At 43.7% G+C, this 25,756-nt stretch overlaps 1 long non-coding RNA gene and 2 pseudogenes across 2 annotated transcripts; 1 reads left to right on the forward strand and 2 right to left on the reverse strand.

Annotated features, from left to right (window-relative positions):
• The first annotated feature begins 6,043 nt into the window (after nt 1-6,043).
• On the forward strand, nt 6,044-6,162 carry LOC120603997 (uncharacterized; annotated as a pseudogene).
• Nucleotides 6,163-6,343: 181 nt separating this feature from the next.
• On the reverse strand, nt 6,344-25,756 carry LOC120603693 (uncharacterized). Of its 2 annotated transcripts, none has more exons than XR_005653090.1 (4): nt 24,683-25,756; nt 15,809-16,017; nt 15,241-15,399; nt 6,344-7,602 (listed from the first exon to the last, which is right to left on the reverse strand). It is a non-coding gene; the product is annotated as an uncharacterized LOC120603693 (long non-coding RNA). The 2 variants fall into 2 exon arrangements; XR_005653089.1 differs by lacking the exon at nt 6,344-7,602 and adding an exon at nt 11,933-12,916.
• LOC120604021 (uncharacterized) lies at nt 11,436-11,554 on the reverse strand (annotated as a pseudogene).

Consider the following 25,756-nt stretch of genomic DNA (forward strand, 5'->3'; position numbering starts at 1 on the left):
CACGTTAAGCATACAATAAATCCCAGCTGCTGTTTTTGAACCTTCTTAGTATGACAGTCTCTGATGAGCACATCTTTGGTGTGGTGATACTGGGTGAACTTGACCTTCCCCTGGACTTACAATGTGTTCCTGGCACTGGATTCTGCTTTGTAGTTCTCAATTACTCTGATCAAAATAGTTGGTGGGCGTTGTAGTATCTGTCTCCCCCACTAGACCATAAACTCCATGAGGTCAGGAACTTCAGTGGTTCATTCTGCCTTGTATGTCTCACACAGTGACTAGCACAGAATACATGCTCAATAAGCATTTGTTAGTTGAATGAATTGGGGGAGGTTTTAAGAAACAGCCCTGTGACAATGGTCAACAATGTCAGCCACATCCATGCTCTTTCCTTCCTTCCTCTCTCACATCTTCACTTTTGGTTCTTGATTTGTCTCATTGTAGACCAAAGGTGGCTGTCACAGCATCAGGCATCACATCTGCATTTAAGTGAAGCTGGAAGGGGTTTCCTCAAAGCACTTTTTCTTTTATCAAAGTTTCCTACAAACCTCCCAGCAGACTTTCTTAGTTCAAGGAAAGCTAGAAAGTCAAGTACCTAATGGAAAGACTTTGATGGAGGTTTATTTAATGAATGAATGAATGGATGGATGGATGAATGAATGAATGGATATCTGAGTGGATGAATAGGTAGATGGTTTGATGAATGGATGTGATGGGTTGGTTTGGGGGTAGATGGATGGGTGGATGGATGGATGGATGGATGGATGGATGAGATGGGCTGGGCTGGGTTGGGATAGTAGTACCTGCAAGTGCTCAGAATAGGGCAAATAAGAAAACAGGGTGATTTGGCTACTGTCAACAATCCTCCATCAGGGCAGTATATCTGTTTCTAAGTGCCAGATGAGCCTGATTTTTCCCGGGTTAATAGGCCTAGTTCCTTTGACAAAAGGCATCAGCCTCAGGCCAGATCAGAGGCTATCGGTTCAGAGGCAGTTTGGTTAAGTGGCTCTCCCACTTAAAATCGTGTGATAGTGGACACTTTGTTTCAGCTCTGATCTTCAATTTCTTCATTCATTGGATGAACTGTGGTTGTTATGAGGATTCCATGAGCTAATGAAAAAGAAAAGGTATCATAAACCATAAGGTTCTTTGTCTCCCTGAAGGGTGGATGGGCCCAAAGTTGGGTAGGCTACGGGACTGTGTCAGATATCAGACATGGCAGTTTCCACCCTTCATTCCTCAAAATAGTCTCCCCCACCCTTTCCCCCTTTCTTCCCTCTCTACATTACCTTCCCATCTCATCTCAATTCAATTTCAGCCCTATGGTTCGATGGTTCACAAACCTGGTATATGGGAGACTTTCTTAAACTGGCTTATTTTGGGGCTCCACTCCAGACCTGGTGATTCAGAATCTACTGGGATGAGTTCCAAGAATCTTTAATTTTTTGTTAAGTTCCTTATGTGATTTTGGCTAATAGGTCAGTTGGAGTTCAGAAACCATTGCCTGTTTTGTCTCATTTTATAAAGGGGGCCTATGGATACCCAGAGCGTCTCTTATCTCTACCCAGAAGGCTCCTGAATTCATTAATTCATTGTTTGCTTGTTCATTTCTTCAACAAACAACTACTGGGGGTGTATGGTATGCATGGCATTCTGCTAGGCACTGGGATATAGAATAAAATGTCACTTCAGATCTTGCATTGTCCAATCTAGTGGGGTCCACAGACAGACCAGCAGCAATCAAAGACAGAGTACCATGAAATGGATGGATAGGACACTCTGGTAATGCAAAGGGACTTAGGAGGAGGGGACGGGGTCAGAAACCTCTGATCCTGGAGGAGTGGACCAATATCTAAGCTGAAACCTGAAGGTTTCCCAGGGCTCAGTCAGAAGAGAGGAGGAACAGCATGTAAATTGTGCTGATTTTACTTCTATTTGACTGCAGTTAACTTCATCCTTATTGAAAGTATCTTCGGACTTCTCTGATTGTTTCGTGAATGGTTTATCTTGTTCCTAAAAAGATTCTGAGATGCTTAAGTGCAGAACTATGCCTTTCATTTTTTTCTGACTCACATGTCTTCAGCATAAGGGTGGGCCCATGAAGAAGTAAGAATTTGTCTTAGCTTAATCCCCTTCTACATAACAAGCAGGATGCCGGCTACTTTATATGTTTTCTCTATTTTATCTTTGCAATAACCCATCAAGGTGGAAAGTATCATCCCCATGTTATGACCAGGGAAATTGAGATTCAGAGTTGTTAAGTTTCCCTGCATTACACAACAAACGAGTGATTAAAATCTAGTATGTCTGATACCAAATCTCTATTCTTTTAGCTATCCTGTTACCTCTTATAATAGCAGAGGCTGTATAATATCGTGGTTAGCAGCTCAGACTCCAGAGTCAGATTGCCTAGGCTCAGATTGCCACCTACTAGCTGTGTGGCTTTGAATAAATTAGATAATTTTCTGTGCCTCAGTTTCTTCATCTGTCTAATTGAGTGATAATAACATCTACTTCATAGGATTGTGAGAATTAAATGAGGTTAATATCTGTAAAGTGCCAAGTGTCACACGTAGAAAGTGTTATGTAAATTTTAACTATTATTATTGTTACTGTTATTATACCTACTATGTGAAAGGGACTGAATGCTTACTATGTACTAGGCATTAATTAGCTGTTATGGAACAAACAGAATGAGGGATATGCAACTGGTTCCAGGATGCAACTGTCCAGCTGGAGAGTCAGGACAAAGCTTAGTTCCAAGTCTTCAGGTGCCTGGGGTTCTCAAGGCCTGGTCCATGCATCTCGGCCTGTGTGGACCAAGTGGAAGGTCTGGAAATGGAAGGAACAGACGTGTGCTGGCGACCAACCTGGGAGATGACTCTGACCCCAGGCAGCTGTGGCCTCACTCGAGTCCTCCTCCTACTGACTCTCAGCCTTCTATTCTGAGAAAAGGAGGTGTGTGCCTGGCTCAGGGGTTATCACACAATATTCATTGGAGGAGTCAGGAAAGATGCCTCTGCAGATGGGAGTTGGGGGAGGGGGTGATATTTAAATGGTCCAGGCACTTAGCTTCTGGTTCAACCAGAGAAGCTCCATTTTGACTTCTGAATGAAACACTTAATAAAAGGACTCAGTGGTTCAAAAATGTTCAGAGAACCAGAGGACCAGACCAGTGTGTTTCAAACTGCCATCTTGACTCATTAATAGGTCACACAATTTATTGAGTTGTATTCATTAGAGCCATACTAACTGATGCAGTGAACAAACCCAAAATGTAAATTCGAAGTTTATTTACCTCTGTAAATAAAGTGACCCTGGCCCAGAGTGACATTTATCATTTCTGTTCACATTCCACTGGTGAGATGTAGTCATACAGCCTTGGCCGAATACAGAGGATTCTGGGATATGTGGTCCCTAGCAGGGTAGCTATTTTCCAGGAATAGCTCTGAACTATGGAAGGAGAGCATGAATTTGTTGGTATATAGTCAACCACTTCTGCCATGGGGTCATGTACACACTCACATGCACACACACACACACACACACACAATCAAATACGCATAACAAATATGAATACACAATTTTTTACATAAAATGGTTCAATAAAAAGGTGCATAGAGAGATACAGCTATGGCGATAAAGCAAATGTGACAGAATACTACCAATCGGTGACTCTAGATGAGGGATATATTAGTGCTCACTGTATTATTCTTTCAACCTTTAGTAGGTTTGAAATTTTTCAAAGTAAAATATTGGGTAAAATGTAATTGTTAAAATTTGTTAGACTAGTAAATAGCATAAACTAAGGGATAAATAGAATTGGGCTTCATTTAAGCTTGAGAATTTTGATTCGTAACTTTAATATAAGTGTTGGCAAACTTCTTCTGTAAAAGGCCAGATAGTAAATAATGGGATCCACGGCAACTACCAGCTCTGCTCTTGTAGCACAAAAGAAACCATTGGCAATAAATAAATGAATAGGTGTGACTACGTTCCAACAAAACTTTATTTACAAAAACAGGCAATGGGCCAGATTCGGCCCAGGGGTTGTAGTTTGCTGACTCTTGCTTTAATATATCAAATATTTTTTTAAAAAAGCTTTGAAGCATATATTTTTGGTTTTAGGCAGATATATTATTTCTAGAGTGCAATTCAAGTCTTCATAAGAAATTACGGATCAGCAATGTCCAAGCTGTTAGAGACCCAAGTCTCTTAATGCTTTTTCACTACGCTGGACAAAATAATTTTAGCACATTTGCTGTTCGCATAATCAGCTGGTTTCTTTCATTTTCATTTCTTGCCTTTTATTTGAATAAAAATATACTATTTTAAAAAAATATTTTTTATTGAAGCATCATGTTCATCAGGAAACAGATTAAGGAAATTTCACAAAGATGACCATTTTTTTGAAACGAAGTAAAATAGAATAGAAAACATGATAGTGCATCTCATGTAATAAGAGTAAATTTTGCATGTGTGAAGCTTCTGTTTCCTTTCTATATGTGTATGGATGTGTGCTTGGGATTGTGATAATAGTGAAAATTTATAGAACACCTACTAGGGATTTACACATATGAATTCTTTATCTTCACAATGACCCTATAAGGTAGATGCTATTATTGTCACTCCCGTTTTATAGATGAGAAAATGCAGGCACAAAGAGGTCGAGCCACTCAGCGAAAGTGACATAGACACCAAGGGGTGATATCGGAGTTCCAATCCAGGCATTTGGGTTCCAGAGTCTGTATTCAGACTACCACTTTTATGGCCACTGTATATAAAGTATGTGACGTAAAATGTGTTACTTACTGAGGGTCATGGTCAAGAGGATTTCAAAGCCACTGGACAGAATGTTCCCAAAGGTTCTTTATAGACCTTAAAAATAGCATACTTTTCCTTTGGTGTACCCACAGGGCACAGGGGCCAATTTTATGCAATACACGGACAAACTTTTAAAATCATATTGAATTTATTTTACTGTATGTTAGAGAAATTTATAAATAGCATAGTAAAGCAGCGATATAAGAGATCCTCTTAAAATTAATGTATGTCTTCAAAAGAAAGAAAAATATCAAGTAAATAATTACAGGTAAATGAAGTACGAGTAATAGGTAGATATGGTAAAAATCATCAAGAGGAATATAAGTGTCTGGGCTTTGGGATCAGACACTGAACTTGGCATCAGAAGGGCCAGATACGGGTTCTGGCTCATTCATTTCCTAGCTCTGGTTTAATTGATCACTTATATAGTACTTATTATGGGCCAGGCACTCTTCTAAACAGTTTATAAAAATTACCTCCTTCAATCCTCACAACTACCCATTGAAGTAGGTATTGTCATCATACCCATTTCTCAGAAGAGTTAACAAAGGCTCAGAGGGGTTAAATAACTTACCCCCAAACTACACAGCCTATGAGAGGCAGAGCTAGGATTCAAAATGAGGTATTGTATTAGTAAGGGCAATACTAGCTGATGCAATAAACAAACCTAAAATGTGAGATAGAAGAGTTATATCCTGCACACAGGGACCCTGTCTACTTCCATCTTGGCTGAAAGATGGGTTTTATTTTAACCACCACACCCCGCTGTGATGGGTGGAATCTTCTTTGTCATTCAGGGCTCCATGTCCTCTGAAAATGGGATTATGAATGCCAGTTCTGTTTACCTCTCAGGATAGCTCAAGGGATGGTTGCAAGAACCTATCCTATACTGTTGTGCAGATTAACTGAGATAACACACAGAAAAGCCTTAGTTCCTGTACCGATGACATTAGCTGTGAACAATAGTAATAATAGTAATATGGTTATGCAAATGAAGTGATGAATACTGTCTTATCTCCAAATCGAAAAATAGTTTATAGGATCTCTCCTATTAGCCAATTAATACGTTACATGTAAGACTAAAAAAGTCAAGAAGTAGCTGTCTAACCATGATATTTAGAAATAGGAGAATGCCAGGGCGGGGAATAAAACCCAGCTAAAATAGTTGCAAGTGGTTGCCCCTGGATGGTGGGAATCAGGTTCAGGAAAGAGTGGGCCAGTCTACGGCCATGCCACCCTGAACAAGCCCGATCCCGTCTGATCGCGGAAGCTAAGCAGGGTCAGGCCTGGTTAGTACTTGGATGGGAGACCACCTAGGAAGACCAGGTGCTATAGGCGAAAAAAATAAAATAAAATAAGGGATTGTAAATGGACGAGGTCCTTGCAATCTGTGAGGTCAACCAACGGTTGCCTCGCCTATGAAAAAAATAAAAAGAGTGGGCCAGCAATTCCTGCTATTCAGTATCAGCTTTGTAGAAGTATGTGATTTTTTCCGTTGTGTACCTATCAAGCTTCAATTGAATTTTTTAAAACAATTTTAAATTAAAAAGAAAAAGGGAAAAATTAAACACTATTTCAAACACTCTCGAGTGTACCTGGAAATAAGAGTCGTGGGACAGAAAGCCACAGAAGGAAAAAGCAAAGTTAATGTTAGAGGAGAAATTCAGGATAAATCGTGTTTAAAATCCCTGCTGAATATCTTCCAACAGTTTGTGTCACACCGAACAGAAAACCCAAGCTCTTTCCCCTGACCTAAAAGTCCCCCTGGGATCTGACTGTCTGGCCTCTGCTGGCCTCTCCTGCCTTTCCCACTTTCGCTCACTCTATCTCAGCCACTCTGGTCTTTTTTCCTATCCTTCAATGACACCAAGCACATTCCTGCCCCAGGGCCTTTGTACTTGCTATTCCCTTTGCTAGGAACACCCTTCACCCAGATCTTCCCATAACTGATTTTTTCTCATCGTCCGGGTCTTAGCTCAAATGTTCTCCGCTCAGAGTGGCCTTCCTTGACCACCCAAATCCAAGGCTGACTCACCTCCACCCGTCACTGTTATCCTCAACAGCCCTGAAGTCTGATGCATTTCTTGATCTGTCTATCATCTGTCTCTTCCACTACAATGTAAATTCCATCAGAGCAGGGAACCTGGCTGTCTTATTCCCTGCTTTATCCTCAGCATGGAGAACAGTGCTTGGCACACAGTAGGTGCTCCATAAATATTTGTGGAATGAGCAAATACAGATGGAGACAGCTGAGTCAGTAAGCTGAGTGGCTGGATGATGGGGCAGTGGCATAGGGAGGAAGCTGCAGCCTCTCTGCCTGCGCCCTGCCCTGGGTAAACAGGTTTCATTCTGCCCAGACAGCCACTGTTTGAAAACTGTCTGCCGTGGAACTGGCCAAGCCTGGGCTGCCACACTGCCAAGGCCCCAGGATTCCCTGGGACAAGCAGGGGAGGCAGCCACACCCCAGGGAGAGCTCATGAAGGAACAGGTGAAAAAGTTATCCAAACAGGCATGAGGAAGGGTGGGGGAGGTGGCGAGACGGGAGTGCAGTTGGCCCTTTCTCGGCAGAGCCCAGAGGAGCTGGAGAGAGGCCTTGGCACACTCAGTGGACAGCTGCCCAGGCAGGACCTGGCCTTGGGGCTGGGCCTCCAGGATCCGATTCTAGTCCTGCTCTGGTCCTGACTTGCAGAGGGACCTCAGACACTTCCCATTCATGGGCCTCAGTTTCTTCCCCTGTAAACTATGAGACTGTGAGCCCATCCATCACTGGTTTTCCAACTTAAAAAAAAAAAAATGGTAGTAGCATTCTTTCTTCAAACAAAATCTTACCCGGAAACCAGTTCACAGGAGGGGTACGGTGAAGGTGGTGGGGCTAAAAGAAGTGTGGAGATGCAGGTCACAGCGAGAAAACCACCAGGTCGCTGAGGCTGGTTCTTCGGTGTAGTGAAGGGAAAGAGAGTGTAGCCAGAGGGGGCATCTAGAGTCTTATAAATCAGATACAGACCCAGGTTCAAGCCCCACAGTGTGATCTTAGGCACTTCCCTCCACCTTTCTGAGCCTGGGTTTCCCCTGTCTAAATCTGGCATTATAAACAGTACCTCCTTCAAGGTATCATATGTTCAGCACAGAACCTGGCACCTAGTAAATTCTCAACAGGAATAGTGAAAAATCAATGTTGGTTATAAGCGACATAGCAGAAATGACCTAAAGAGCCAGTTCTTTGTCTTTGCTGTGAGTTGGGAAAATATTTAACTACTCTGAACCTCAGTTTCCTCCTCTATAAAACACGGTCAAGGCTTTAAAGGAGATCAGGGGTTGAGATCCAGCCTACCCAGTTTTATTTTAAATAAAATTGGAATTGACAGCTAACCTTTAAAAGTCCCAACTGCCAGCTTCTTTCAAAAAAATTGGAAGTTCTTGCAACACCGATTCCCCAGACCCCTGATGCAAAGGCCCACTAGCGCTACCTTAGACGTGGTGTGCTTTCTCTAATTTGCCACAGTTCCCACAACGGAAGTTATATTAATGAACAGGACGTAAACCATTATGTTTGCTATGTTGTTTCTCTTATGGGAAAATTTGCTTATATCCCATTAGCTCCATAGATTTCTGTTACCTATCTGGGTATTGGGGGCACTTGAGTTTGGGACCCCCAATCGCTAAGACCACGGGAAAGCTCATTATTTATGAGAGCAATCTATTTCATAGATTTACTTTTTAATATGACCACAAGGACATTTAAAATTACGTATATTTCTGTTGGACAGTGCTGCCCTAGCCCCTCGGATTCTGTAGCAGTGACCAAGTTCACTGCTAACACATCCTGCCTCCATTTCCAATTCCGAATAGACCAATCCTAGCCAAACCTCTTGGGCTTGTGTCCCTGGCTGGGTCTTCTCCCCACAACTATCTCTGGTGTCCCCACCCTGGTTGCCTGTCTGTCAGGAGGACCCAGTCTCCAGAACTCCAGGCCTGTCTTCTAGAATTCTCCACTCAGGAAATCTCACCTCCCAGCCCCCATCTTGCAGCCATTGTGTTTTCTTTATCAGACTTTCACATAAGACAATAGTCTGTGTGAAACTTAAATACATACCCATTCTTCTGTCTCCAGCCTGCTGCATTTACCCCAAATCCAGTGATTTGGGGGGTGGAGTTGTGGTGGGGGAAGGCTTATTTTTTCCCCCTTCTCCAGGGCAAGTCATAGTTGTTCTAGAGATAAGGTGAAGGTGGACCTGGTTTATGGGAGGGACAGGGGTCTTTCTGCAGTGAAGGCACTGACTTTGTTTTTGTGAGGAAATAATGTCTACAGCCTCTCTGGAGAGATGAGAGAATCCTAAAGGGCTTAGGGAGTCACTGCAATGATGAAGACCCCCTTCAAATGGGGAAGCCTTATATGCTAGTGGCTGAGAACCTGTGTTGCAGAGTCAGGAAGACGGGTTAGAGCCATGAAAGCTGTGTGGCCCTGCACAGATGACCTTGCCTCTCTGACCCTCAGTCTCCTCTTCTGTAAAATGAAGATAAGGATAGACCTATCCTAGCACAGTGCTTCATATGTAAGTGTTCCATAAATGCTAGCTATCATCATACCTTTTGAAAAAGGGCCCACAGTAGCATGTGGAATAAATTGCATTCTTTTTTATTTTGCTTCTATGCATTTTTATAATTCTTCTCTGTGAGCCTGCTTTAGTTAAATAATAAAGTTATTTGAGATAGGAGGGATACAATTAAGTAGAAACATCATCCTAACTCTGAGCTCTAACATGGGGTTTTAGAGCTGGAAATATGTAAGAGATCTTAGAGTCTAAACTTCACACATCCCTTTAATATCTTAATAAACCAAGGCCCCAAGAAGGAAGGTGATTTGGCCAAAGTCATATAGCAAATTAGTGGCAGAGCCAAAACTAAAATGGTGACTGTGAGAATTGGAAAGGAACTTGAAGGTCACTAGGTCAGCCTTCCCAAGGCAAGGCCACTCAGACAAGAAGGTTTCTTTGCTAGATGTTTGAAAAATGCTGGATGAAAGAAAGCTATACAAACTTCATTATTAATTAGAGAACTTCTTGGAGCCTTTAACATATGATAGTGCCTTGGACATTCCAAGAGAGGCCTCCAGTTTGCCCACATTAGTTCATCACAGAGCCCCTTGAAAAACATTAACACTCATTAACGTTGTCCCTGCCCCCTAACAGAGAAACGCTATAGCTTAGACACATTCTAGATTTTTTTTCAAAAAAGAACTTTATAGATATTATAAATAGCATGGTTTAAAAAAAATATAGTACAAAATTCTGTTGCTGACATAAACAGTGATTTTTTTCATAATCTCTTTTTTCAAAGTAGGAAATATTACAAACATGCAGAAAAATGTAGAGAATAATATTATGAACACTGATGTACCCGTCACCCAGTTTTGTCAAATCCTACGTCATGGCCGTATTTTCATTGGATTCATTTTGTTTGTTTGTTTTAATGAGAAATGGAACATTACACTTAAGAGTTGAAGCCCCCTGTGCCCCAACCTGCCACCCTTCTCAGAGGTAGCCACTGTTAACATGTGATGTTTAGCACTTGCAGACATGTTTTTATACATTTACTGCACATGGCTACATAAATAGTATGTGATATTATTTTGCATATCTGGAAGATTTATTCAAATGGTATGTAGTACATAGGCTTCAGAAACCTCCTTTTATTCACTCATATAATGGCTTTTTGGATCTTCTCATATTGATACGAGTAGCACTAGGTCATTTGTTTAAAAATGTCATGTATGAAAACCCTAAGTATATTTATACAGCTTTTTGACAAAGGAGTTGTTGCCACTTTTTCACTTATCTTAAACAATACTACAAAGGACGTTCTTATACCTGTGGGTGAGTGTTTCTCTAGGATAACGTGTAGGAGTTGAATTTCTGGATCTCAGACAACAGGCATCTTCACTTTGATGAGATAGTGGTAACTTGCTCACTCTTGCCCACCAACTACTACTTGAGTCAGTTGTGTCTAGGACTCCACATCCTCACCAGCATTGATTTTAAAAGATGATAAGCGTAAACAGAATTTGCATTTTTCCTGTTACTGGGTGGGTGGGGGGGCTCTTTGTTATTTGACTGTCCTCTGTGATCAATTTGAAGGAGTTATTTATTCTTGATACAAATCCTTTTTCAGTTATATTAGTGGAAAATACGTTTGACCAGTCTGTAGCTTGTCTTTTCACTTTCTTTAGAGAATCTTTTGTTGTACAGAAGTTTACAACTGTATTGTAGTTAAATTTCGGTTAAATGATAAATAAGGTCATTAAATTTAATAATCTTTTCCATTATTTTGTGCTTTTTGTATCTTGCCTATAAAATCTTACAGGGCCTGAGATCATAAAGATATTATGCTAAATATTTTTAGCATAATATTTTAGCATAAATATAAATTCTAAAGTTATTTTTCACATTCAGGTCTTTATTCCATAGGAATTGATTTTTTTGTTTGTTTTCTTTTATTTATTTATATTTATTTATTTATCATTATTATATTTTAGGTGAGGCAACCCTTGGTTGACCTCACAGATTGCAAGGACCTTGTCAGCTTACAATCCCTTATTATTTTTTTATTTTTTACGCCTACAGCACCCGGTCTTCCTAGGTAGTCTCCCATCCAAGTACTAACCAGGCTCGACCCTGCTTAGCTTCCAAGATCAGATGGGATCGGGCTTGTTCAGGGTAGCATGGCCATAGACTCTTTTATTTTTTTTTAGGAAAGGAATTTTGTGTATGGTATGAAACAGAGGTGCCATTACATTTTTCTTCATATGGACAGCCATTTGGCCCAGCAGCATTTATTAAATAGGACATTCTTTCTTGACTCATATGTAATGCCATTGCTTTGACTCTCATTTTCAAATATATGTAGATATGTTTCTAAACTCTCTATATTGTCCTACTTGTTTTTCTCTAGTAGCCACATTTAAACAATTTTTTAAAAGGGTGAGTAAATTTATAATTATACCAAAATAAAAGGCTTAATTTTTTTAAAGTCCCCAAAAGTTAAAATTATTTAATAATATATTTTATTTAACCCAGGGTATCTAAAATATTATCATTTCTATGTCTGATCAATAAAAAATAATTACTGAGGTAGTTTTCATTCTTTTTATACTCGGTCTTCAAAATACGATGTGTGTTGTACACTTACGGCACATCTCAGTTTGAACTGCTCATATTCGAATGTTCACTGGCCACTCGTGGTTAGTGGTTACCATGTGGACAGTGCAGTTGCAGCTTTGTATATTGTAAAGCGTGTCCTCCTTACAATTGTTAACATCATCATGTCTATTCTCTTTGCTCATTCATATAAATTTTAGGATGAGGCTGAATAAGAGAGAACAAAGGTTGGAAACTAATGGCATACTTGTCTCCTCCACTGGATTCAATAAAGACACCTACCCTATTTTGAATGTTTGCAATTTACCAAGTGGCTTTGTCTCATTGGGTTTTTAATTGGAATTTCATTGAATTTATTAATTTGAGAATAACTGACATCTTTACGGAATGAATCCTTCTGCCATGAACATGATACATTTATATAAATCTGCTTTTATGTCTTTCAAAAAAGTTTGGTAATAATCTTAATACATAAAGGTCTTTTGTTAGAGTAATTCTCAGATAAGTTCTAATTTTTATTGCTATGGTAGTTTTTTAGTTGAATCTTCTCATTTGTTGATGTTAGTGTATACAAACCAAATGCTTTTAATATATTGAAAATGTATCCATCAACCTTGTTAAACTCTCTTATTAGATGTGTTTTTAACTTCTTGTCTTATTGCATTGTGAGGGTCTCCAGTAAAATATCAAATAGAAGTAGTGATAATGGACTTATTAGACAGGATTTAGTTTGCGAATAGCTGAGACACAAAACAGCAATAGTTTAAACAAGAGCGAAGAATATTCCTCAGTTATGTAAAAGTCCAGAGGTAGGCAGTCTAAGGACGGTATGGCAGCTCTTCCCCAAGGCAGTTCCCAGGAACACGGGCTCCTTCTGGCAACTGTTCTTCCATCCCCATGAGGTCTTTATCTCATGGTCTGAGATGACTGCCAGAGTTCTAGCCACACATCTATGTTACAGGTAGAAAGATGGAACAAGGGACAAAGAAGAAAAGGGAGTAAAAGTCATGTTCCAGCTATCTTTTAAGAAAAGTTCTTGGAAGCTGCCAAACTACATTTCTGCTTGTACTTTATTGGCCAGAACATATTCACATGCATGATCTATCTCACCTAGCTTCAAAGGAAGGCTTGAGATGAATCTTTTTGGGAGCATCCATGTAGAAGAATCAGAGAGACTGAGAGACTAGATAATAAAGAACTCACAGCTTCTGCCACGGTGGGCATCCTTGCTTTATTCCTGACTTTAAAGGGAAACTTAGACCTTTTCAAGTCTAATGGCTACTCGAGGTTTTTGGTAGGTAATGTTATTGAGTTTTAAAAAGTATCTTCTAAGTAAGGTAGAATTTTTGTTTGTTTTTAAATCACAGTTCATGTTGAATTATCTTAACTGCTTCTTGTACATCTACTGAGATAATCACATTTTTTTGTTCTCTAATATTAAACCATTCTTGCATTCCTGGAATAAAAAACTAACTTGATGCAGTATATATATTTTATACATCGCTGAAATTTTTAAAAACCATAGTAAGCCATAACATAAATTTACTATGTTGTACCCATTTTAAGGGTGCAATTCAGAAGCATTAAGTACATTTAATTGTTATACAACGATCACTACCATTCATCTCTTGAAATTTTTTCACCTTCCCATACAAAAATCTCTGTACCCATGAGAAAATAACTCTCTATTCTTCCTCCCTCCAGCCCCTGGCAACCACCGTTCTACTTTCTGTCTCGCTGAATCTGACTACTCTAAGTGGAACCATACAGTATTTTTCCTTTTGCGACTGGCTTATTTCACTTGCACAACGTCCTCAAGGTTTATCTATGTTGTAGCATATATCAGAATTTCCTTCCTTTTTAAGGCTGAATAATATTCCGGTGTATATTTATACCACGTTTTGTTTTTCTGTTCCTCTGTTATTTGACACTCACATTGATTGCTTCTACTTTATGGCTGCTGTGAATAACATTGCTATGAAATAGATGTAAAAATATGTCTTCCAGACCCTGCTTTCATTTCTTTTGGATGTATACCCAGAAGTGGAATGCTGGATCATATGGTAATTCTAGTTTTAATTTTTTAAGGACCCACCATGCTGCTTTCCATAGTGGATGCATTATTTTAATTCCCACCACAGTGCAAAAGGGGTCCAGTTTCTTCCCATCCTTGCCAACACTTCTTTTTATTTTTATTTTTTTAAATATCCATCCTAGTGGGTGTGAAGTGATATCTTACTGTGGTTTTGATTTGCATTTCCCTAATGATTAGTAATGTTAAGCGTCATTTCATGTCCTTCTCAGTCATTTGTTTATCTTCTTTGAAAAAAAATCTCTATTCATGTCCTTTGCCCATTTTACAACTGGGTTGTTTATTTTTTGTTGTAAGTTGTAGGGGTTCTCTATATATTCTGAATATTCACCTCTTATCAGGTATATAATTTGCAAATATTTTCTCCCATTCCATGGGTTGCCTTTTTACTCTATTGATAGTATACTTTGGTGCATGAAAGTTTTCAATTTTGATGTAGTTCAATTTATTTTTTCTTTTGGTATCATATCCAAGAAATCATTGCCAAATCCAATGTCATGAATATTTTCCCCTATGTTTTCTAAGAATTTTATAGTTTTAGTTCTTATGTTTAGGACTTTAATCATTTTGTATTAATTTTTGTATATGATGTAAAGTAAGAGTCCAATTTCATTCTTTTGCCTGTGGATATCCGGTTTTCCTAACAGGAATTTGTTTCTGATATTATTTTATTTAAGACTTTTGCACCTGGGAGATGCTACTTTGATTCAAACTCTGATCCATTGCTAGAATCCTGTTACCATCCTCCCTGACATTTAGCTGGGCTTGATATTTCCAGTGACATGATGCTGACTACTTAACAAAGCAACATCTCCCCTACTAGAACCATTGTATCTGGTAAAAACATCATCTCCATTATGAGCACAAACCTTCCTCCCTGCGGCATCCATTCATTGGTTCTGGTGCGTCCTCTGGGGCTATAAAAATAGGTCAGTACTCTTTTCCACAGAAAGTACTTTAAATTCAGTGAACAGCACAACGACACGCGGGGTTTATAAGGTTTATCATGTTTACTCCACAAAGCAATCTATTTTATAGCTAACACCTGTATAATACTATGTGCCAGCAGTTCTAAGCCCTTTCTATATATCAACACAAATAATCCCCACAAGACATACACATTATTATCACTCCAATGTTGCAAAGCAACAGAGCAGTTAAGTAACTTACCTAAGGTCACACTGCTAGTCCATGGCAGAACCAGAATTCAAGCGCAGAAAGTCAGGCTCCAGAATTTGTGCTCTCAGCCTCTTTACTGTTCTGTCTTCAAACATCTGACTATCTCAGCCAGCTTTTTGGGGTCCCCAAGGTTGACACACACTTAGTAACCTTAGTAACAAAGAAGATTGAGGGCCCAGAGGCTTCGAAAGGCAACAGTATTAAGTCAGGATACAATAGTTTTTTCATGTTGTTTATATTCCGTGCTTTTACTGATGATACATTGTTTTATTTGGTAGTAATACCATTTCCTTCTAAAATAAAGCTAAGTTAACATGAGTGAGTTGATATAAGAAAAATGTTAATAGCAGAGGTGGTTTTCAGATATGACAGAAATCATAATGGTCATAGGAATATCAGGGAAGCTTTGGAAAGACTGTGTTCAGTCAAGTTAGGTGAGGCTATGCTGCAATGAAAAAACAAACAAACAAAAATAAATAAAAAAAACAAAAACAAAAACCAAAAAACAAAACTCCAAGTCTCAGTGGGTTAACACAGCAGAGGTTTATTGCTCACTTACAGTATTTGTCTGTCATGGGTCGGCAGGTGCTCCTCTCATCCTGGTGACTCCATATCTACACCTGCTTCCACAACGACCACAGCGCTGGCTCTTAAACCTTCTGCCCAGGTGTGACAGATTATTTCTTCTCACATTTCATTGGCCAAGACAAGTCACAATGGTCACATCTAACTTAAAAGGGTGCAAGAAAGTATAATCCTGCCACATACCTGAAAGGAGAGAAGTGGAATAGTTGAGACAGCCCACGGTGAGACCATGAGTAAAGGAGCCTGAAAGATAAACTGGTCATGAAAGGTAGACTGAGTCATGACTCATTGGATTAGTCTGACCAGCCCCACCAACTGGCCTTTAGCACCTGTTCTTGGAGCAGGGAGTCTGGTCCACCAGGGGGAAGACAGAAAACAGCAGCATTCTGTTACTCCAAGGCAGCACCTCAGGGTTCTTTTTGGTTGGGGTGTTGTTATTTCATAAGCAGGTTCAGCTGAACTCTGTGGTCAGCTTTTGTTTCTTCCCTAAATGTAGATGAAGTAGATTGGACTTTGGCTGCTCTAGGATTTGGTTCTGTCGCTACTTTGAAGAGAGATCCAGGGACGGGTAATTGGAAAAAAGAAATTCAAGGATAGGGTCTAAGAGAGAAGGGAGCCTTACCCAGTGCTTGGTTATCTGGTTATCATGGAGGCTTCCTGGAGGAGTTTTCAAAGTGGGGTCTGAGGGCTCCAAGCATCAGAAGCATGCTGGAAGCTCATAGAACATGTGAAGCCTGTGGCCACTTTTGACCCAGGAGCCTGGAGGTGGGACCTAAGGCATCTGAATTTTGAATAATGACTACAGATGATTCTTACGGACACTGAAAATTGAGATACACAGAATTACAGGAAGGAAGAACTTTTCTTATAAGTCTAGAGGCCTAACAGTGTGGTTCTCAATCAGGGGTGATTTTGAACCCCAAGGGATATTTGAAAATGTCTGAAGATCATTTTGGTTGTCATACTTGGGGTTGGTGGGGGGAGGTGCTACTGGCATCTATCTAGTAAGTGGACGCCAGAGATGCTGCTAAGCATCCTATAATACACAGGATAGCCCAGTCCCTTGAACAAAGAATTATCCAGTCCAAAATGTCAACAATGCCAAGGTCAAGATGGTTAAAAAGAATTTGACCCCTACCAAATGTAGGAGCATATATGATTTTTTATCTCTTTATTTTACTTTCCAAGTTTTCTACTATATTCATACTCCTTTTCATTGAAAATCTAGTACGTATTAAACACTTTATGTACATTATATCAGTTTTTCCTCAAACATCTTTTAGTCATTCATCCAACAAATATCTGTTAAGCACCTATTACACATTTAATTTTAAACTGTTCAAGATGTGGGCAGCACCCTGGGGAATACAACAAAGATCATCTCCTTAATGGGGATGGAGGAGATGTGCAAAGTCCCTGAGACGGGAAAGGGGAAAAAAGGCCAATATGTCTACAGTCACTGGGGTGGGGGTGAGTAAAATGAAATGAGATTGGAGATGTAGAGAAATAAAAACAAGGTCTGTCAGACTTCACAGCCAATGGGAGTTTTGAATTTCATGAGTTTTGTTATAAATGCGTAGAAAGCTGTAAAAGCTGAAGGAAGGGAGGGACGTGATCCAATCTGTGTGATCAGCCCTGGCCCCTGGGTGAAGAGTGAGTGGTAGGGGACCCAGAGCAGAGGAACAAGAGAAAGGAACAGGCTTTTGCAGACCTGGAGAGATGATGGTGATGGGGCCGAGGTTGGCTGATGAACAGATGATGAAAATCTGAGATACCGTTGGAGGTGACAAGAACTGGATTTTCTGATGAGTGGGGAGGGATGGGAGGAAGGAAACAAAGATAGTGAATTCCAGGATTTTGGCTTGAATAACTGAGATGGGGTAGGATGATGGAATGACAATTAACTTAAGTATTCTCTTTCAAAGACCGAGGAAGAGGAGTGAATTGCGCGACTTTACAAAGCTAATAAGTGGACTCCAGTTCAAATGTGTCTAACTCCAAAGGGCATACTTTTCCCGCTCTCCGGGACCCATAATTTATTTTCATTATAGGGATTAAGCTATTTAATATTACTATCATTAGATGTTAAGTTATATAAATACCCCGAATGCAAACGTGGGATTCCACACGGAGCCAGCACAAACCTGGGACCCTCCTTAAAAGCCCCTGCACGTTGCTACCCGACGTTTGGAATATAAATTTCGTAGATGGTGTAATGGCACAGCGGTACGAGCCTTGGGGTTTGGAGAGACCGAGTCCGTCTGGACCTGTGATTGGTGGGATTGTAATGCAACCTTCGCTATGATTGGTGAAGCCCGTGTGGTTATTTAAAAGTTGCTGAGAGCCAATTCCTGCATTGGCCACTAAGAGGAGCCCAAGACGCGCAAAACGCGGCGCTGCGGCTCCTGGGGGCCGCTTTCTCTCCGACGTCCTCCGGCCCTGCGCAGCGCACCGAGGCAATCGCAGGACAGGGGTAGGGGTGAGGGCGACGGTGTCGGGCTCCCAGCTCATGCCCAGCTGGCCACGCTTCTTTGCACAGACCCTGTGGCCCCTTCCTCTGGCTCTCAGCCCCGCCGAGGACTTTGGCTGACCGAGGGGTGGGGCTGCGGGTTCGCGAAGGTTTGGGAAGGCCCAGATCCAAGTTACAAAATTGTGGAGTCTGTCAAGTGAGACAGCAGCAGCCCCCCTCTGCCTGCCTCTGAGACCTTCTCTCAAGTTTAACAGCTGCCACAGGTGCCCTTTAAGATCCTCAAAGGACTTTGAGAAAGTAGCATCTCACTGGAGCTTAGTTCCATGAGGGCAAAGGCCACTAGCTCAGAGATCACCCTATCCGGAGATGCCCCCTGCTGTCCCCGGGCGCCACCACATTGTGCAGTCTCTTCACTGCACTTTAACCACTACTTAAAGTTCTCTTCTTTTTAAATTACTTGCTTACTGTCTGTTTACACCCCCCTCCCTACCAAAATGTAAGCTCTGTGAGGAGGGAATAGGGTGGCCAGATCCAATACAGAACGTCCAGTTACATTTGAACTTGAGGATAAACAACAAAAGCATTTTAATTATAAGTATGTCTCGTGCGTTATTTAATATATACTTTTACTAAAAGAATTATTCATTGTTTATCCGAAATCCAAATTGAATCGGGCACCCTGTATTTTTATTTGTTCAAACACCCAAAACAGTGCCACATGGAATGTGCTGGATAAATGTGGAATGATTGGATGAACAAATTCCTTCATTCATTCACTCATCTATTCATCCAACCCATTAATTAGGTGCCAGCTGGGTCCCGGGAATATAAAGGTAAAACCGACACAGTCTAATAGAGGAGACAGACTTGGATGATGTAAAGGTCTGGGGGCTGTGGGAGCACAGCGGAGAAGCCCTGACCTGCCTGAGCCGGCAGGACTGCCCAGAGGAAGAGGACTGAGCTGACTGCCCCGAGGAGGAGGAGGAGTAGAAGAGAGGTGTGACAGCTGCTATGGGCAGCTGTGCAGCACCAGAAGCAAGGCAGGGGCTCTGGGATTCTGAAAGGGGCAGGTGGCCGGCGTGGGGGGCAGATGTGTAGCATGGTCGGGGCTCAGAAAGAGGCGAAAAAGAGACTCGCATTCGCTGAGCATTAGTGCTCACCCGTCAGGCACACTAGTAATTGTGCCCATTGGGTAGATGTGGAAACTGAGGCTCAGGCAAGTGAAATGCCTTGCCTGGGTTTACAGTCCGCGTAGAAAAAGCCTCTTTTTAAACTCAGGTCTGGCAGACTCTGAAGCCTAAACTCTTCTGGAGAAGCCTCTGGGTTAAGGATTATCACCCCAATTGAAGAATGAGGAAACAGGCCCAGAAAGGTGACGGGGTTCTCCCTATGAATGTGGCTCTGTCTAGTTTAACAGAACGCCGAGGCAGTATGAACCGTATGATTTGTCTCAAGCCCTCCCGAGAGACAACAGGAGGGCCAGGGCAGGACCCAGCAGTCCAGGCCGCTGTGCCCCCCTTTCCTGTTTGGGTTGGGTCTCTAGGACCCCCTTGCTGAGCCCTGTGGCTAATTCCTTGCATGGGTCCTGGGCGGGTCTGCAGTTACCATGGAGATCACCTCCCACCATTCCCGAAATCTCATTGTGACCAGTATTAAGAGATTAACTCTGCTGCGGCCCTTGCAGGGTCTTGGGTGCCAGGGTGGCAGTCTGAGCTCCCTCAAGGATGAAGAGGTTGCCCACTGTGCGGGACCCCATAGGACCAGGAGGAGGATGTCAGACTGGGGCCAGGGCTTCCCCCGGGATCCCCCAGGTATGCTTCCAATTCCACACCTACCTAGAGAGGAGGATGGAGCGGTGGGAGAGAGACACAGGACCGAGGGGAGGTGTCCAGATTTGGGAGCACTAAAGAGACCCTTGTATCCTGAGCCCCCACCTCAGGAAGGCCCAGGGCCTTGATGGGCTGATTCCATTCTGATCAAGGCAGGATTCAGATTTCCACAAGTTAAGGGAGCCTTCCATAGTCTTTTAGGGGTGCTCCAAAGTTACCTGAAAACCAGCCTACTAATCTCCTTCATTTTTACTTTGGGGAAACTGAGGCATAGAGAAGGAAAGTGATTTATTCAACGTCAGTGAGTCAGTGAACTGAAGCAGGTCAAGAATCCGTAGAGAGCCCTGAGGTGGCCTGAGCGGAAAACATTTGCTTAAAATGTCATTGTCCCCTTTGCCTGGAATTCAAGATCCTCCTCCCTGACTTCCAGGAATGGGTCCCATCAGTCTCCTGTCCCCAGGGCATACCCCATCAGCCACGCTTCCCTTCCCTCCCTGTCTTCCCTCCTCTGCCCTCCCCTGCCACCCACACAGCCTGAGGCTGGCAGAGTTCCTGGCAGGCTCCACTCTGCTGGAGGGCACAGCCACCAGGCCCTAACTGTCCCATCCAGGGGACATCCATCCCCTTACTGGGTTACCATCTGGATGATGCTAAATGTTTGTCTTTCCTGCTTTAGCCCCTCTGTGACTTCGTACACAGAGCAGGTCCTGACAGCCCATCCCCACCACCACCTCCTGCCAGGCCTGCACTGGAGAGCATTGGGCCAGGCTCCGAGGCTCGCTGTTGTCAGGCTTCCTGGAAGCCTGTGTTGGGGCAGAGGGACGAACATTGTCTCTGGAGCCAGGGAGAGATAGCTCAAATAGCATTGATTCAGCATTCTGAGCCTCAGTGTCCCTACCTGTGAAGGGGACAATAACCCTTCCTTCTTCAAAGTTTGCTCAAAACTGCTGTGGAAAAATCTGTAGGCTGTGCTATTAAATGAGCAAAGCAAGGTGCAGAACAGTGTAAGGGTAGGGGATGATAATCTATGGTCTTACATGCTGCTTCACCAGGTCTGCATAAAGAAAACTTTAAAGATACCTAAGAAAGTAAGAGAACTGGTTACTTATGGTGAAGAGGGGAGTGGACCGGACAGGGGACGGAGGCAGAAGCAAGAGTTCTCAAAGAGCGCTTTTTATATTATTTTGATTTTCGAACCATGTTAATGTAGTACCGTTTCAAAAATAAATTTTAAAATGTGGGAAATTAGGGAAAATATCAAATAATAATAATAATAATCACACAGACTTCAATAACATGACAGGTGTGCAGCCAAGACTGAGACCCATGCCCTAGGACTTGACTCAAGGAACAGAGAAAGCCTGACTCCGAGTCTCTGAATCCTTGGGCCCTTTATTTTAAGTCAATCTCATTTTGCAGTAGCAAAATAATGGTCATTGGTACCAAGAATCGAGATTTCCCTATGTGCCAGCCACAGTGCCAAACACTATCTGAATATCATCTCATTAAATCAGCCTTCTGACTCTATGAGGATGCTGTCATTGTCCTCAGCTTACAGATGGGCAAAGAGAGATTCACTGAAATTGCAAACTCGTAAGTTATAGAACTTGGCTGCACATCTAGGCCTTTCCACCTCCAAGTTTCAGGCCCTCCTGCATTGGGTCTCAATCTTGGCTGAACCTCAGAATCACCTGGGAACTTTAAAAGCAATGCCCCTCACCTACCCACCCCACCTCAGGATTCTATCATTGGTCTGTGATGGCATTTGGGCATCAGTATTTTTCAAAGGCTCGAGGAGATTCTGATTCACCATCAGAGTTGAATGTCTGCTTTATGCTAGACAACTTTTCAAGTGGGAAACCAAGACCAGGGAGAGAAATGACCTTGCCCAAGATCACACAGTGGCTGGAGACAGAGCCCCAAGGTCACACAGTGGCTGGAGACAGAGCCGGGGCAGGGCTCACATGGAGCCTTTGTGAAAATAAGTAAAAGGCACCCACCTCTGGGCAGGCTGATCTCTTTGGGCACTTGGCTTGGTAATTGGAGCGAGGACTGGATTTCCACCTCCAGTGCCCGCTTAGCCAGAGGACCTCTATGCAGTGTACAACTTGTACCACTGTATGCAGTGATCCTGGCCTGAGGCTCAGACTCCCAAACACTTCATTTCACCGACCTGGCAAATTCTTAAAGCCTTTCAGAACAGAATACAGGGAAACCAACAGTGGCTTCTGGACTGTGGATTCATCCCTTACCTTGCACACCCCATCTAACTCCCAAGGTCACTTTTGCAGATAAAGTCATGATCATAACCAGGAGAGAGGAACATAAACAGGAGGATGGCAACAGCAATGGCCCCACTGCAGAAGTCATAAGCCACCTTGTGAGGCCCCGCCCACACAGACCCACGTCCTCCTGGCTTCCTTCCTGATCATTTTCCAGACCATACTCTCTACCTCTTGAGCCTTATAGGTCAGTGTCTCCCACAATGCACTGCTCTCTGGGCAAAGCAGCTTCCACGCTCTTTCACCATCACCCGCCATGTTCTGCAGTTCAGGACATTTCCTCTGCCCAGGATGCCACCTCCTCTAGGAAGCCATCCCTGACCGCTCCAGCCCAGAGATACACCCTCCTTCTCTCGCCTTCCAGCCCTCACAGCCCATGCACAAAGCCCGCACATGCCGTGGGATGGTGCTTATTTCGCCATCATACTGGCCAGCTTTCATTGAGTACTTCCTGTGTGCCGGCCCTGGAAGGGCTTAGGAGCACAGACCGGAGCCAGACTGCTCGGGTTGGGACTCCAGCTCCTGTTTCTAAATTGGGTGAGCTTGGGCACATGACTCAATCTCTTTGTGCCTCAGGTCTGCAAAATGGTGATAAAAACATTGTCTGCCTCCCAGAATGGTTGTGAGGATTAATGAGTTAACACATGGGAAGCCCCCCAAACGGCTTTATAAACATCGGCATGATTGTCAGCACACGCATCTCGGTCCTTTTCATCCTCCCGACAACCCTGTGAGTGAGGGATTGTTATTTCCAACTTGCAGGTGAGGAAACAGGCACAGAGAGGTCAAGAGAATCAGGGCTCTGCTTCTGTCTCTATGGCCTGATGCCTCCAGAAAGAGGACGTGGCTACATGGGTTCGAACTTGGAGCCTCTGGTTTGCAGCTTTGGGCTGCTCCCCACCAGGACACAAGGCCAGGTGAACTTCCCTGAGTTAGGCCTGCCGGTGGCTCTCAGGCACCACTCCGCTTCCAGCCAGCCCTGGGAGGGAGGGTGACCAGTGGAGGAGGACGTTTCAGTGCCGTCTTGTTCACTAATGTCCAGAACACATCACTGAGTCCCAGAGAGAGCCCATCTTCCCTCTCCTAGCTGGAGACCCAGGACGCCTGGGGTGACCTGTCCTTGGACGAGTCCCTTACCCCTCTGGCCTCCATCCCCCCATCTGTACAAGGAGAGGGGAAATGAGTCGAGACCAGCAGTTCTCACTTTCCACAGCGCACCAAAGAGGCAGATGCTGGGTGAAGCAGGGCCTGTGCGCACACTCCCTTGGCTCCTGGGAACCTCAGGACCCAATTTGAAACCCCAGGCCAGCTCCCAAAGGCTCTGGTAGCTCTGACACTGCTGGATTCTAGAATCCCAAACTCAAAAGCTGCCGCTTCGCATCCCTGTTTGGAAAGCTTCCCCCCAGCTGTCTTTATCTCTCTTTGGTAACAGAGCAAATTTGCTCAGGACCCAGAGCAGGGGAACAAGCAGACTGTTGACTCTTAAGCAAAACCTCCCCTTTGGAGGGCAAGCAGAGGAGGCCGCTGGATGTGCGTGAGGAGGCCAGCGGCCTCTTGCATAACCCAGGCGGCCTCCTGCCCACCCCGGCCTTTTCAGGGTTAGGGGTGAGGCAAACCGCAAACTCATGCCCAGTTAATTTTTTAAGGCAAAATCAACAGGCTCAGCAATGATTAGCAGGCAGGTAAGTTCGTCTTAATCGTGCTGAGGACAGGGAGGAAGGAGGCTTCTGGAGGCCCAAGGATGGGGCTCAGTTATCAGTTAACCACATGAATGTTGTTTCCTTCCAAACCCATTGGCCTTCAGCCCTGACCTCCCTCATCTTCCTCTCAGCAGTCCTTCCATGGCAACCCAGTGGCCATTCGTCACTGAGTGAACAAACACAGCACCATCCCGGGTCTGTAGGACCCTCGAGGGCTGTGATGGAGCAAAGGGGGACTCTCGGAGCTTGGGGTCTTCTTATTAAGGCAAAGCTCCCCATCACTGCTGCAGGCCCTTGAGCATGTCCCTTCCACCCTCCAGGGCTCAGTGAGGGTCCTTAGGTATACGGTTCAACCTGCAGCCAGCTGCCAGTCCCCTGGGGACTCGGTGTCTCCATCCTCCAAATATGGGGAGTTGGCTGAGACACCTTTTCCAGTTCTTGAAGTTCTGTGAGATCATGATTGGATTAAGCCAACGTGGCCCGTCCCCGGGGTGAGGAGGGTGGTAGGAACAGTGTTTTAGGAGTTCGAAGGGGAGAAAAGATGGCCAGAACCGGGAACAGACCTACCTGGTATCTGCCGTTGGTACAGCGAGCGTCAGGTCCCAGCTCCAGGAAGAGGGCTGTCTTCTCAGAGGGGAGGCAGGGGTCTCTGTGGGGTGGGAAGGGGCTGCAGGGATGGCCTGGCAGACCCCAGTTGGCCCTGGACCCCTCCCTCTGGACCTGGGGAGCTACCAAAGGAAGTGTCCCCGGGCCTGTTGGCTGCCTGGACTGGAGTTTGGTCAGTGGTTGAGGACCTATATTGTGAGAAAGTTAGGACTTTGTCCACAAACTGGAATTTGAAATTTCAAAGGGGCGAAACTGAAGGGCCCTACCCCAGAGTGGAGATGGCTCTTGGCTTCTTTCCCCCACGACTTTTGTTCTTTGTCTTGATAAGTCCCTGGTTCCTGCACCACTCCCCAGACAGTGAGTGGGGGAGGAGAGACAGGAGGTATCAGGGTGGTGAACACCCAGGGGAATGAAGACGCCAGGCAGCCCAGGGTAGCAGGGGTTTGGAGGATGCCTCTGCACTTGAACGTGCCCGGGACAGGTGCCTTTGCTTCTCAGATCCCTGAGCTCCCCAGCAGTCACATGATGGTGGACCCACCAACTCAGTGCTCCAGCCTTCTGAGGTTTGTTCTGGGACTCCAGGAGGGAGGCAGGCAGCACATAGCCGGGGGAAGCCCTCAGCTCTGGAGTCAGGCTCGAGATCAAAACTCAGCCCCTCCTGTTGTGATCTGTATGGCCTTAGGCAAGTCACTTTAACTCTCTAAGCTTCAGATTTGTCATCTGTAAAAGTAGGGCAGATAAACTAAGAAGAGCAAAAGGTTCTTAGCTCTGGGCCTAGCACAGAATCTCTCCAGAAACATTAGCCATTATTTTAATTTAAAAGAAAAATGATGGGGTTCAGAGCAGCAGTTCCTTAGCCACTGCCCACACCAGAGGCTTGAGTGCCCTGCCCGCAGCTGGGTCTGTGGCAACCCCTCTGCCGTCACCTGGCTGCCCAGGGCAGTGCTATGAAAACCACCCCTCCTTTCCTTCTCAAGGCCTCTACTTCTCCATCTACAACATGAAAGAGTTGGCCCTCTGAATGAGCTCCGAGGT

This window comes from Pteropus medius, unplaced genomic scaffold, assembly GCF_902729225.1.
Source record: "Pteropus medius unplaced genomic scaffold, Ma_sr-lr_union100, whole genome shotgun sequence".
Classification (NCBI taxonomy): domain Eukaryota; kingdom Metazoa; phylum Chordata; class Mammalia; order Chiroptera; family Pteropodidae; genus Pteropus; species Pteropus medius.